The 13,745-nt window shown below is 44.2% G+C and overlaps 1 protein-coding gene across 5 annotated transcripts in view; it reads right to left on the bottom strand.

The window, feature by feature from the left end:
- The window catches only part of Slc8a1 (solute carrier family 8 member A1), a 332,595-nt gene extending 319,991 nt beyond the window's left edge, over positions 1-12,604 (bottom strand). For all 5 annotated transcript variants that reach the window (XM_059248261.1, XM_059248257.1, XM_059248260.1 and 2 more), the window contains exon 1: positions 12,425-12,604. The gene's annotated coding sequence lies outside the window, so the exon portion shown is untranslated. The remainder of the gene's footprint in view (positions 1-12,424) is intronic.
- Positions 12,605-13,745: the final 1,141 nt, after the last annotated feature.

Here is a 13,745-nt window from a genome sequence, read left to right as displayed (position 1 = left end):
CAAACTCAAGGGTTGTCACTTTGCTCGGGAGAAACCCAAAGGCTGGCAGAGAGGAAGACAACAAAACTGATAGGGAAGAAAGGGATTGTGGGAACTGGGACAGAATTTTGTCACAACAGAGTAATACTTTATTATTAATAGTTAAAACTTTTTCAAGGATCCCAGCGCAGCTCACAAATTCACTGCCTTTACAGTCGGGACTAATAAAAAGAATTAATAAAGAGGAGAGGGATTAAGAAAGACACCCGATGTCAACTTCAGGCAAACACACTCATGGTAGAACTTCAAAGGAAAGAACGTTCCATAAAGGAAGGGATATCCAAAGGAGAATAAAACTCTCTAGAGCACGGAAGCAGGAATAATCCCAAAGGAGCACATGGCATGAAATAACTGCAGAAATCTAGGTCTCTTCAACTTCAGTTCACCCAGAGTACTAGAGACAAGAAAAAAAACAAAAAAAAAAAAACAAAAAAACAAACAAACAAACAAAAAAAAAACAGGTACCCGGGCCCCATCCTCAGATACACGAAGATAATATCATTGTAATGTTCCTGCTGGCACAGGTAGATTTGAGGTAGTGTGATTTGGACACTGTTCCTTGAAAAGACCTGGAATAAAGGCCAGGTGGGAAGAGAAGGAAAAGCCGAGCAGAGTGCAGAGAGGAGTCTGAGGCATGTGCACCTGCAGCAAACACACTCAGAACAATTAAGGAAGTAGAACTCAGCCAGTGCCTGCATATCCGAGGGCAATCGTGTGCTTCCTACATCATTCCGACGCTAGTGTGGAAAAAAAATGCGTCATATGGCTTTGCCTCTTACAGACTTCGACCCCCCGGCAGGATTACAATAGGAAGGCCCTTTGTGTTGGCAAAGAGGTGGAGGACCTAGAGGATGAGGGAAAATGGAGTCTAAGAGGCAGCCATGGGGGCATCATCAAAGTGGTAGTTGAAGGAAGGAACTGAGAAATTTGCAAAGCACCCAATTCATAAGCCTACTGCACACTAGTTCCCGCCTCTCCAAGCAGAAAAAGGCGGGGATTGCCAGATACTCCAGCAACACCTGACCAAAATCAGGAAGAAAAATGGAAGTTTCCAGAAGCGAAGCCTAAAGGAGAAGTTGAAATATGCAAGACTATGCACCCTAGAAAGAATCTGAGTAGTGGAGAAATCTATGCTCTTTAAATTATAGGCATTTCCTGGGTTCTGCCTATTTCCCCCACTCTTTACTTCAACTCGGGAGTTAACCTGACCTGTGCAGTTGGTCTTCTTACTTTCTACTGTGCCTCCTGGAACTGTGAGTTTTGGCTATAATTCAATTTCAGGATAAATGATACCAGAACATTTCAAATGCTTTTCTTTCTACTTCTGTTTTTTAATTCATTTTTTTAAATAAAGAAAATGTGTGGAGTCTGGTGTATCTAATGTACATATCCCCTGCTTCATCTCCAAGTAAATACTTTCTTAGGAGATGGATTTTATCATTGAAAGAGAGTATTTTTTCCCCTGTTTGGTACCAAATCATGATTCATGGGAAACTCAGATGCTCCTGAGAAGGGCAGTAGGAAGCAAAAAGAAATATATATAGTATAGATGATACCTTATCATCAAGTTCATACATGCTTCGTGTGGCTCTTTTGTCAATATTCTGTGCTCAGTTTTGGAAAGCTCCTGACAGAATGTTCAGGGCTTGGCCCTGAAACCATGCCCAGATCCACACGGAAGCAGTACGAATGTAAGAGGAAGTGGGCTTAAAGAGGAACTTGTCAACTCTAATTATTCAACAAAATAAATGGAGTGTCGATGGCCTCTGGGAAAACACAATTTTTTTTTACACAAATCCCTGAGCAGTTTATGAAACATACATGCTCTCTGTTACATGGAACACGTGGTATGTATGTGTGCCCTTCAGACATGTTTATCTTGGAAAAATTGTTTAAATATCCGTAGAAGGGTTATGGTTTTAATGTTGGGAATGATGATGAAGCTACTTCACCTGTTGCCTTTTGTGACAGGTAAGGATCTGCCGTGAAGCTGATCCTGAGAGGGGATACTGGGAAAGTCAGGAAAAAGTCAATGGAGGGAAAAAAGAAAAGAAAAACAAGACAAAACAGCTAGCGATTTAATCATTTGATTCATAATGGTAATACCTTGCTTCTCAAGCCTTTACTTAAACAAGAATTATTTCACTGATGTTAATGAGTAGTGCATCACTCAAATGTCCATCCTTCCATCCATCCATACATCCATCCATACATACATACATACATACATTCAACAAATACTGGGTGTCTGTAAGGTGTCTAGTAATGTGTAATTCACTGGATCTAAAACCACAAACTAGAGGAATACAATCTCTCTCCCCATGGAATGTATGCACGCCCTCACTGAAAGACAGGCAACAGATGTTACTCTACATTATTATCCCAAATTGTAATCATTAGCTGTGGTAAATTCTCTTTAAGAAAAACACAATCATATAGTAATATAACGGTGGGGCCTGATTGTTAGGATTTTAGTGAAGCTCCCTGAGGAAATACCATTTGAGTTATTTAGAAATTTAGAGAACGACAGGAAATCAGGCAAATCAAGATGCTTTAGTGCCAAGACTTCTGCCGACCTCTTGGCATTACCCTTCCGGATAAGGGCATTACTCACAGACCTACCATCCTACGTGGGGCATGAGATCATGTTTGGAAAACACTGAAGATAGCTTCTCTAGTTTATATGAGACTTTCCCTCTTGGAAGTCAGAGCTATCCTGCTGCAGTTAACCGCATTCTGACACATTGTTCTGGGGAGGTGGGGGGATGAAGAGCTCACTGGTTGATGAAGGACTACAAGAAATGGATACCAGATTCAGCCCCACGGACGACCTTTGGACAAGCCCCTTCTGCTCTCCTACTCTCCCCCACTCAACTGCTAAAAACAGGGAATTCTGATAAAAATTTGGAGTTAAGACTCTCTCATCCCACATTTTTTGATTCAGTGCCATTCATAACACAGCAACTGTCCACCTCTCTGGCTCTGCTGTTTTGTGACAGTCAGTTGAGCTACTAAATAAATTTAAAAAAAAACCAAATAAATGTGAATCATATTTTCCTTTTTTCTAACTTTTATACCTAACCTCCCTAATCTATCCTTAAAGCCAAATTTCCTTTGGAACACGCCTTTAATTTCTAGCACTTGAAGGCAGAGGCAGGTGGATCGCTGTGAGTTCAAGGTCAGCCTGGTCTACAGAGTGAGTTCTAGACAGGCTCCAAAGCTACACAGAGAAACCCTGTTTGGAAAAACAAACAAACAAACGAACAGACAGACAAACAAACAAAAATTTCCTTTATCATTATTACTATTATTATTTTCCCCCCAGAAAAGCTCTTAAAAGTTAAATAACTTCCCTCTCCATTTCTCAGTAACAAACCTCAGGCTGATAACTGCAAAGATTTTGCAAAGTCACATGTCAGAAAAGTGACAGACTAGACTCTAAACAAAGCCTGTTAATTTCTAGGCCACCTCTCCCAACTCTATACCAACTGCTAAGATGTCCTGGGCTCACTGATACTGTGTTTCCATCCCTCATGCTCTGTACTGTAGGTCAGGAATCGACAATCCATGGCCAATGGGCCCAACCCAGCCTGCCACCTGGCCTTATAAAGCCCATGAAATTAAAATGTTTCCCCATTTGTAGATGATTGAAAGCTGGAATAAAGGAATATTTCACATTTCGAGGGGAACTTATGAGATAGGCAGAGTCAGTGTTCATAAATAACTTCTTAAAGAAAACAGCTCTTCCGTTATGCGTGTGTTGTCTGAGTTGGCTTTCTTGTTGGAGAAATAGCACTGAATGACTGTGACAGACCCCATGGTCCACAAAGCCAAAAATATTTTTTATTACTATTAAAAATAGTAATATGCACACATACATATATAATATACATATATAGTAACATATATATATATATGCCCATATATGTCAGGACCACTAGCTCACAAATAATGACATGGAAACTTACTATGAATTATGAAAGCTTGGCCTTTAGCTTAGGCTTGCCCCCAACTAGCTCTTATAACTTAAATGAATCTGCTTCTATAATCTATGTTCTAACATGAGGCTTGTTACTTATCTTTGTACTGTCCATCCTGCTTCCTCGGAGTCTGGTTAGCAACTCTACCTTCTTCTTTCCAGAGTTCTCTCTCTGTCCTGAAGTCCCACCTAAACCTCCTACCTAGATGTTGGCCATTCAACTTTTTATTACACCAATCACTGCAAATACATCTTCACACAGTGTACAAATATCCCACAACATTTCCCCTTTTTGTCTAAATAAAAAAGAAAGATTTTAACTCTAATAGAGTAAGACTGTATACAATAATAACAATCATCAAGTAAGAACTACATTTACAATGTCCAGTCCATTTGTGTTTGGCAATTTTGGAGAGAGTACTGTATTATCTGTCCTATCTTAGTGAGTCTTATACCTAAGCCACTTTGTATCATAACTTGTACTACCATCCTGAAAATATCTTTTTAGACCTTAAAATATCTTTTTAGATAAACAACTTAAGCTTTTATGTTTTCAACTATCAAATCTTACATCTGTTATATAAGTACTTTTTTTCTGAATTTGTTAACAAGGAAAACTGTATAACTATCTAGTCTTTAATCTCTATCAGAGACACAAAAAGTGTAAAATGTTGCCTGAGTAAATAGGAAGCATAGAGCAAACAACTTCAAAACTACAGAAATAAAAAAGACAGCTGGCTGCCTGGACAGTCATCCAAGGCTCCTCTGCAATGTAGGGGCATCCATTTTTAGCTTACAGGCCTAGAATACCTGACAGACTTTTTTTTGTAAAGCAGGAAGTTTGAAGGACTGTCCTAACTTGTCTTGGCAAAGCTTGGCAGTCACCTTTTTTTGTGTCCTGCTTGTCCAGTTTGGACAATGTACTGTCAGCAGTCAAGGCAAGGGCAGTTGCTTGCCCAGTAGCTAACATTGCTACAAATGAAAGCAAACTCCATATTTCTTCAATACCTGTCATTCTTTTTTGAAGTGGAATGGTGCTGCTAGGAGCAGACATGTCCCACTGTCATGAAAAGCCTTATGTTATTAAAACATCTTAAATACCATATTCTTTAGGTCTCTGAAGTGTTTGAAGACCAACTATCTACCTAAAATATAACTGTTTGACCTTGAAAACATACCTAACATGACTACAAGTTTTATTATTATAGATTTCTAATTACTAACCCATATTTCTTAATTATCCTAAATAGTTTGTAATAATAACTTTCAAGGAGTAGACATTTACATTACATTCGTACAATATCTTAAACAAGAGTAGAAACATACACAGTGTATGTTCTAACAAAAATAACCTTAAATTTGTATCACTATACAAAAACATCTTAAACAAGAGTAGAAACAAATATATAATGGTTTTGGGGTCCATGTCCTTGAGTGTATATTATGTTCCAGCTTCCCATGGCAATACTCTACATCATTTAGCATATTCATGTAAAAGCCACAGTAGGAACAAGAACTCTCATTATTTATCTTTTAAGTTATGTATAAATCTTTATAGAATACTTGCATGCCAGAAACTGTAGTGCTAATATATTATTCCCCACAAAACCTATAAGGCTCATTATTGTTGTTATTACTATTGTTATTGTTATCATCCCTCCTTAAGTAGATGAGGAAAGTGAACTAAGAGAAATGCTGAAATCATCAGACATTATAAGTGTGAGTGAATACATCTGCTGGTCTCAGAGACTTGTAGGCTGAGAACACAGGGTGCCCGCAGTTGAAGAGTCACCATTGCCAAACAAAAAGCAATGGCTCAGTATTCTTTCATCCCTGAAGAATCCTTGTGAGATATCTAGGCATTCATTTCCAGCCCCATTTGGGAAGGTCTTCTACATGGTCAGAGTGGAAGAAAAGTAGACTTGACTAAGAGAGAGTGACTTCTGGGTATTGCCTCCTCTGTTTTCTGTCTTAGAGCCACTTGGTGTTAAGTACTCTTCATTTTGTTATTTGGAAATAAAAAACAAACTATATGCCATTTGATGTGTTTTACAGTGCTGAGGATGGTCTGAAACAAGAGCAGATGAAAAAGAAGCTCTTGAAAGAACTACATGTTCTGGGAAGGGAGACAGAAAAGATTCATGTGGAAAGAACCCTTGAATTTGTCCAACACACACAAACTTCAGCTCTGGGGTGGTCACGATCTCCATTATAGGAAAGGTATTTTGAAAGGGGGATGAGACTCTTGAGAGGTAGTACCTTTCCAAACTCTCCCTGATGCCACTTTTAGTGAAGGTCTACAAAGCAAGTGTCCCTTTGGGAGATGAATAAGCAATCTAATGACCTTAACCTGCTATGAGCCTTGGAGGCTCTATACTAAGGAATGAACACAACCAAAGAGTGGCCCTGTGTCCTGTGTATTAACAAGGATCTTGGAGATGCTGGAATAGTGCAAGAGAGAATGCATTAGAGCCATAGATGATAAAGAAACAAAATCAATCTAGAGTGGTACCCAGGAATACCTGGTGTCACATCACACCTATAATCCCAGAAATCTGGAGGCAGAGGCAGGGGAGTTCAAAGCCTCCTTGAGCTCCATAGTGAGAGCTTATCTTTAAAACCCAACAAAAAGTAAAAGAAGAAATGAGTTGACAGGTGTCCTACTCTTTCTCTTTGCCTCTGCCTTTCAAGGCTGTGCTGCAAGAGCATGTTGGAAGTGGCTTTCAAGTGTAAAGTGCATTTAGGCAGTGCCATAAAGTTACTATTTGCTCTAACTCTACAGCTCCTATGCATGGCCCTGACTGGGAGCAGATCAGTATGAGCAGATGCTCATAACATTGTTCTATGGATGTCCTTGTCATCAAATGTCTGGGACGGGCTTCCAGTGGTTCAAAATGACTAGGCTCATTGGTTTCCTAAACCCCTTTCCCTCTTTGGGAGTGACCCCAAGTGCCCTCTCCTTGAGGAACTCACAGGGCAAGCTTCTCTTTCCTGTTCATCTCATCCAAGCACTTCATTCTTCAGCGGTTCAGAACCTACCTTACTCAGCCATGGCATTTCATCTATGGGTGTTCTAGATCGTGACAGGAAGCACTAAATCCAGAGCATGGCTTTTGAACAGTCTTATTCACCCATGGCCAAGTCATTCAACTGTTCCATAGTCTTCATCTTTAAATTAAGGCAATGATGCTTTATTGAAGGCCACTTATAAGCATAAAATCAGAAAAAATATATATCCATAGGTATAGCAACTTGTCTAGACCCTAACATGACCAGTGCTCAACAAATGTGAAATACCTCCCATTTCCATGTGTGTGTTCTGAAAAGCCTAGTGCAGGGCCTTATATACACCTAGTGCTCAATAAATGTCATGGTTGGATTCATGGAAGTTGCTGAATCACTGCCTTGCTGTTTGACTGGACCTCACATTAGATTCAACAAAGAAGTTATTATTTGTGACTTTGCCTGCGATGGCATAAGATCTGCAGAGTGACTACTTTGCCTTTTATTTTAAGATGGCCCCTGATATTATCTCTTGAATGTGCAGGTGACTATTTACCTGAATTGGCATCAGGCTACTGTCATCTAGGTTATCAATAGGAATGCTGGAAAATGGTACAATACAGCACCTTCAGGATCTTAAGACAATCAATTTACTCTGCAGAAAATACTTTGCCTATTTCTCAGAAGACTTAAAGGGAAAAAAAAAGGGCTAACTTTTCAAGAAATGATCCAAAGGCTGCTTAAGAGTAAAACCTTAGTGTGGGCATCCATGTTTTCCTACTTCTAGATACTCTTGGGTTACTGATCCCTTTGTTTAAAAGTTCTCCTCCTGGGTACTGGACTCCTCATACTTCCCATCAGAACAGTCTTCAGATGGCATTCGTTGGGCATAAATCCAGTTCTAAATCCCTTTCACTTCCTCTTTGTCTTCCTGTATCCTAGGTCCTTGAGACTTTCTGCCAGTTGATTGCATAAACCATTTCAGGTTCACAAATCAACATATGCTCATGGCCTGTGAGGATTCATACAGAGTCCTTCTTTGCCTGGCAATACCTCTGTATTTTGTTAGGGATCTGTCTGACAGAATATCTTCACTCATATGAATGACTTTCACACCAAAGATTTCAGATCCTGTGTTGGCCAATGGATAAAGGCTTTGAACCTATGACTGTTTTTTTTTTTTTGTTTGTTTGTTTGTTTTTTTAGCACAGACTCAGGCAACTTGCTATAAATGATGCATTGGCCCTCAGCCACAAAAAAAAAAAAAAAAATTCCCTTGCCTCACCTGTCCATCAGGATATTTCCTCCCTTCTTTGAAAACTGGGCAGGAGTAAAGCCAAAATGTTTTATTTGAATCTTCATCTACCTTGTTACACTGTGGACTAGAAGGACCAAAGGATAGCTGCAGATGTGACCATAGGGCAGCCAGGTTCCAAACAAAGTCTCAGCAGGGAAGAGAACAGCAAGGACCGTTGAATCAAGACACTCCCTATCTGTATTCTGAGCCCCGGGGATGAAAGCATACCAATAAGCTCTTACCCTAGAAATCTCCAAGTCAGAAAATGAGCTGTCTGAGTTGCATGTCAGAAATGCTGAGAGCCTACTCCTTGATTAGTTTGAAGTTTCAACATGATGCACATATACACAAGAGAGGCTAGAGGCTGAGGCAAAGAGAGAGAGAGAGAGAGAGAGAGAGAGAGAGAGAGAGAGAGAGAGAGAGAGAGAGAGAGAGAGAGAAGTAGAGAAAGGATAAGAGGAGGCTGGCCAGAAGGAGGGAAAAAAGGAGGGAGGGAGGGATGGAAGGAGGGAGAGAGAGAGAATGGAAAATAATCCTACTGCATGTAATGAGGCCCCACTGGACTAGTCCTACCTTTAAATCAAAGCCCCAAAGGCAAAAGCTGAAAGCTCACATTTCCCGAGTCTAGTCCCTCCCAACGGGTCAGAAAACACCTGACATCTACTTCCACAAAATCCGAGAGACATCTCCCAGGAGCCCAAAGCATTTTGTTCCGAGGGAAAAGTGGGAACTGCTGGTGCAGTACCTCACTGGCCTGGTTAGTCTCAGTCACCACTGAGAATTAGAGCTGGAGAGGTAGACAGCCAAAGGAGCAGTGGGGATTCTGGAATCTAGAGAAAGTCAGGGAGAATACTTGCCACAAGAGGGAGCAGTAGAATTTGGTCAGATGGGTAAATGTTCTTACTGGGGAAAGGGGGTGTTTAACTGTGAGTTTATAGTATCTAATCATGGAGTATGGATCGTTCTGAATGAAGGCTAAGCAAAAGACTTACATCCCTAAGTGACAGAAAGTAGCACTTGGACCCCTAAATTCTTAATAAAAACAACAATTGAATTACTTGAAAGAAGCATATACAAGAGCTAAAGAACATGAAATGTGCAACCTGATATAACATTGTCTTCTCTAAGTCTTTCTTGCTATAGATATAACTTCCATTTCAGTCTGGATCTTGCTGATGCCTCCTCTTGATTCTTTGCTGTGTATTGCTCTCCCTCTACCTAGAGCACCCAGGAGAAAAGACTGGCCACACTGAACGGCAACATGAAAGGGACACACATGAGTCCAGAAAAACTGTGACATCCACAATCATGAGCAGAATGCTATCTTTACATTGCACATCTTTTCCTTTTTCTATCCATTCGCTTTTTTTAGAGGAGGGATACAATTTATAGAAGCTACCGAGTTCTTCTCCTCATTTACTTTGTCAAAGAAACAGATTAAGCACTGAGAGGGAAGGAACCATGCACTTACTTTGCAAGATAAATAAAAGTCTATTTTTGTCTGATAAAAAAACATGTTAAATATAGCTTGCTAACAAATGCTGCAGCTCTTTTCGTTGGATTTTATTGTTTCAAAACATAGTGAGCTTGAAAGAGCCAACTTCTGCAGTTCCTGCACATCAGGGTATCCCTCACCTTCCCCTCCTGTTTTAATTTGGAGTTAGAGTACCCACACTGCTCTATGCTCTTTCCTCCCCCTTCATGGTCAACAGAAATTCTATCTCGTAGTCTAAATCCAAATTGATACTATAGAAACCATTCTAGTAACAGGAAGGTCTACAGATAGACAGGGGGACATGAACCACAGCCTGACTATGCCTTTAGTCCACTACTCTCTCCCCAGCCCGGTTAAGCAGCTTTCAAGACAGAGTAGTTAAGACTGATCACCCTAGACACTTCACATCCTGCGCTACCTCTGATCAGCTCAGCAGTGAGTGAATAATGGTTTATCTCAGTTCACCTTTGTTTTTTGTTTTCTGCTCACTCTTTTTCTAGGAACTAACCATCCCTTTTTAATAAAAACACAACAGCCATTTTAAAAAGAGAAAGCATCAGTGCTTTCTTTGTAGGGGAGGTCTTAGTTAAAGAGTCCAGAGATCCAAATGGAACCCTCAAAGCAGGCCAAATGTGTAGAATGAAAATGATTTAAGAAAGCCCATTGGACAGAAAGCAGTGGGTCCTTCCTTCCCCACCAGCTCACTCACAAAACCCTAAAGATGGAGCAGGCTGTCCTTCCTCCTGCCTTCACAACCGGTTAACCTCCCAAATTAAGCAAGTTTGGCAAAACCAGAGAGCAAAATCCCAGTAACACAGGATCCGAAAGAGGAACCTAAGAACAGCGGGTCTTCTTCCTGCTTTGTGTTCTTATTGCAAATGAATGAAGAATCTAGATTCACCCTCCCTTCCCTCTGCCCCCCACACAGAAGAGTTCTGCTGTGGGTGGTGGTGGTGGTGGTGGTGGTGGTGGTGGTGGTGGTGGTGGTGGTGGTGGTGGTGGTGGTGGTGTGTGTGTGTTTCAGTGGAGCATACTTTCAGAATTCCCTCCAGGTTGCCCCCCTCCCATGCCCCCCACCCTCTCCTTGAAAAATCTTCACACAGCAGGTCTAGGGGTGTAGATGTTCAGCGGCTCCTAGCTGAGGTACTCCAGCAATCTCTGGAAGCAGATCTGATCAGAAATCTCCACCTCCTCAGCCGCGGGCTGGGCTCCATGACCAGGATGCCTGAACTGTCTTTAGCGCATCTGTCATTTTTTGAAAAGCCTCTTCCACTACACCTCCCACACTGATATCCTTTTTTTTTTTTCTTTCTCATTTTAGTCTTTACACCTCCAGCAGGACAAAGTTTGTGTTGTTATATTCACAACCACTAGTGGCTGACGAGCAGAGAGCGCCTTCCAGGGTGCCAGGCTAAGGGGGGTTAAAACCATACCTAGCACAAAAAGCATGACTTTCTGCCCATGATCATAGATAATATGCACATTGCTCGCTTTCCAAAAAAAAAAAATGCTTTGTTAAATTGGATCACTGCTGCTCTTAACTCAAGCACTCCCTCTTTATCTGGGGAGCGAAGTAGGAACTGCCAGCAAGTCATTTACCAGACAGAGACCGAATCTGTGGATCTTCAGGGGGAGAGGCTGGAGGGGGGGGGGGGGAGTAAGGGGGAGCAAGGATGCAAGCACGCACATATGTTGTATTTTTTTAAAGCATCTCTAGGATGGATTTGGTTTCTCTGGCGGACTGTCCTGCTATCAGACCTCCCTCTTCCTCGAGAAGGAGGAGCCAAGAAGGAGATCCTTGAATCTCAGAACACTGGCCATTTCCCCAAGAGCCAGCCCAGCCTCAGTGGCAAATAATGCAGCTGTGAAGCTCCCTCTGAATCTCTGGGTAAAGACGCCGGTGTGTGCAGAATCCCCCAGCACACGCCAAGGCATAGTGCCACAGTGCCCGTGCACGGGGAATCCTACAGCCCATTCCCCACAGCATCTCTCCCTCCTCTTTCTCTGCTACCCAGCCACACCTCCCTCCCCTCTGCAGTCCTCGGCTAGTAGCACCCAGCGCCCGCCAGGAGAGGTGGCTCACAAGTGGAGCCTTGGGGGAAGACCCCAGGGATTACCAGGAGGAAGGGTGACCGACTGTGAGAGGAGCCCAGTGGGTGGAGGTGTCTGGCTTCCCAGCTGCGCCGCTTGCTTTCCGGGTGGACTTAGCTCTTCGCGCCCCGAATCCTCCTCGCAGCCCAGCACGGTCCAGGGTGCAGCATCCCTCTCCCTATTCCTCTCCCCCCCCGCGCCCCCCCCCCTCAGCCCCCAGCAGCCTTTTCTTCTCTGGCAATCTACACTGGCAGGCGGGGACCCTCACGCCCAAAAACCACCAACAGCCTGAGCAATTTCACTCTAGGAGAAACGCGGACACCCAGCAAATGTGCAGGCGCGCGCTTGCACACACACACACACACACACACACACACACACACACACACACACGGAGGAACAATTCCGAAGCCAGCAGCCCTTTGGCTTCAACGAAGAGAATTCGCAGCCTAGGGAACCGCAAAGAGAACAGTTCCCTTCTTGCCGTTTTGTCGCTGCCTGCCGGGGACCAGCTCCTTACCTGGGCTGAGCCTTGTGGATGGATTCCCTCCCGGGGTCCTGCACGCCGCCGGGCGATCGGGCGCGCTCGCTCCCTTTGGAGACAGCTCGCGGATCAGGAAGAGGTCGCTCTCATCCTCGGCTGGAAGCACAAAGCCGGCGGCAGCGGCGGCGGCGGCGGCGGCGGCTCGACTCCCGAGCAGCGCCCGCTCGAGCAGCGACGGCGGCGGCAGGCAGCGGTGCGCGCGGGCGGGAGGCGGCGAGGCCGGCGGGCTGGGAGGGCCGGGGCCGGGCGGCGCGCGCGCTGCGCTCCCTCCCTCCCTCCCTCCCTCCCTCCCTCGCTCCCTCCCCTCCCTCCCGCGCACCCCGCCCGCCCGCTCGCTCGCTCGCTCGCCCGCCCGCCCGCAGCCTCGCACTGGCTCGCTCGCACGCGCCGCCGGGCCCGCCGCCTCCTGCCTCACCGGACCCCGCGCGCCACCCGCGGGTACCTGGCAGGAGCACCAAGCCGGGCGGGCGGCCCTGGCAGCCACCGGGTCTCCTTTCTATGCTTTCCACCAGTGGCTGGATTCCCCGGCCTCGGAGCCCCCGCAGTGCGTACCCGCCTCGCAAGCCAGCGCTCTCTTCCGCACCCAGACACGCGCACACCCGTGCTGCTGCAACTTTTCTTTGGAACCTCGCTAGACTGATCCAGAGACAACCCGAGCCCCCACACCCCCCACACCCCAACTCGCCTACTCCTTCCTTACCCCTGAATTTGCTACTCTAGATACATCTTTCTTCCTCCACGTTCCAGTCCTCTGCTAATGGAAGCTTCCTTTTAGCAAAAGGAATCTGGCGATGCATCACCGATTTTTTTTTTTTTTTAAATCTTTACTCTGTGTTTCGCCTTCGTATTCAGATAGGAAGAAATATGTGCTAGCTACTAGAGGCTGCGGATCAAACACGGACGAGGGCAGGGGTTTCCCAGCGGAGATCTCTGAAAGACACCAGGTGTTGCTATCTCCCTCACACCTTGCAGATTACATGGGAATAAAGACCAAGAGGCCCTTTGGTGTGAACGCTGGGCTGTTTTTTAAACTACAGACAGGAGTTAAAAAAAAAAAAAAACTGAGCCTTAAGACTGAGTCAGGAAAGACCTAATGCAGCAATCGACGAATCATTCATTGTCCTTTCCAAGAGAAGCCTTGCCATTGCCAATACATCACTTCCCCATAATTAATAAAGGAGCATTGCAGCAGGCCCTTGCTCTCACGAAGGCTCATTCATCCTTACAAATCCTTAATGACTTGGCAGGATGAAAGGCGGAGACCCACTGTGGAGCTCAGTGGCTCCCAAACCTGGCG

Source organism: Peromyscus eremicus, chromosome 22 (genome assembly GCF_949786415.1).
Source record: "Peromyscus eremicus chromosome 22, PerEre_H2_v1, whole genome shotgun sequence".
NCBI lineage: Eukaryota > Metazoa > Chordata > Mammalia > Rodentia > Cricetidae > Peromyscus > Peromyscus eremicus.
Note: the sequence above shows the minus strand (reverse complement) of the source record. Positions and strands in the feature narration are given on the sequence as shown.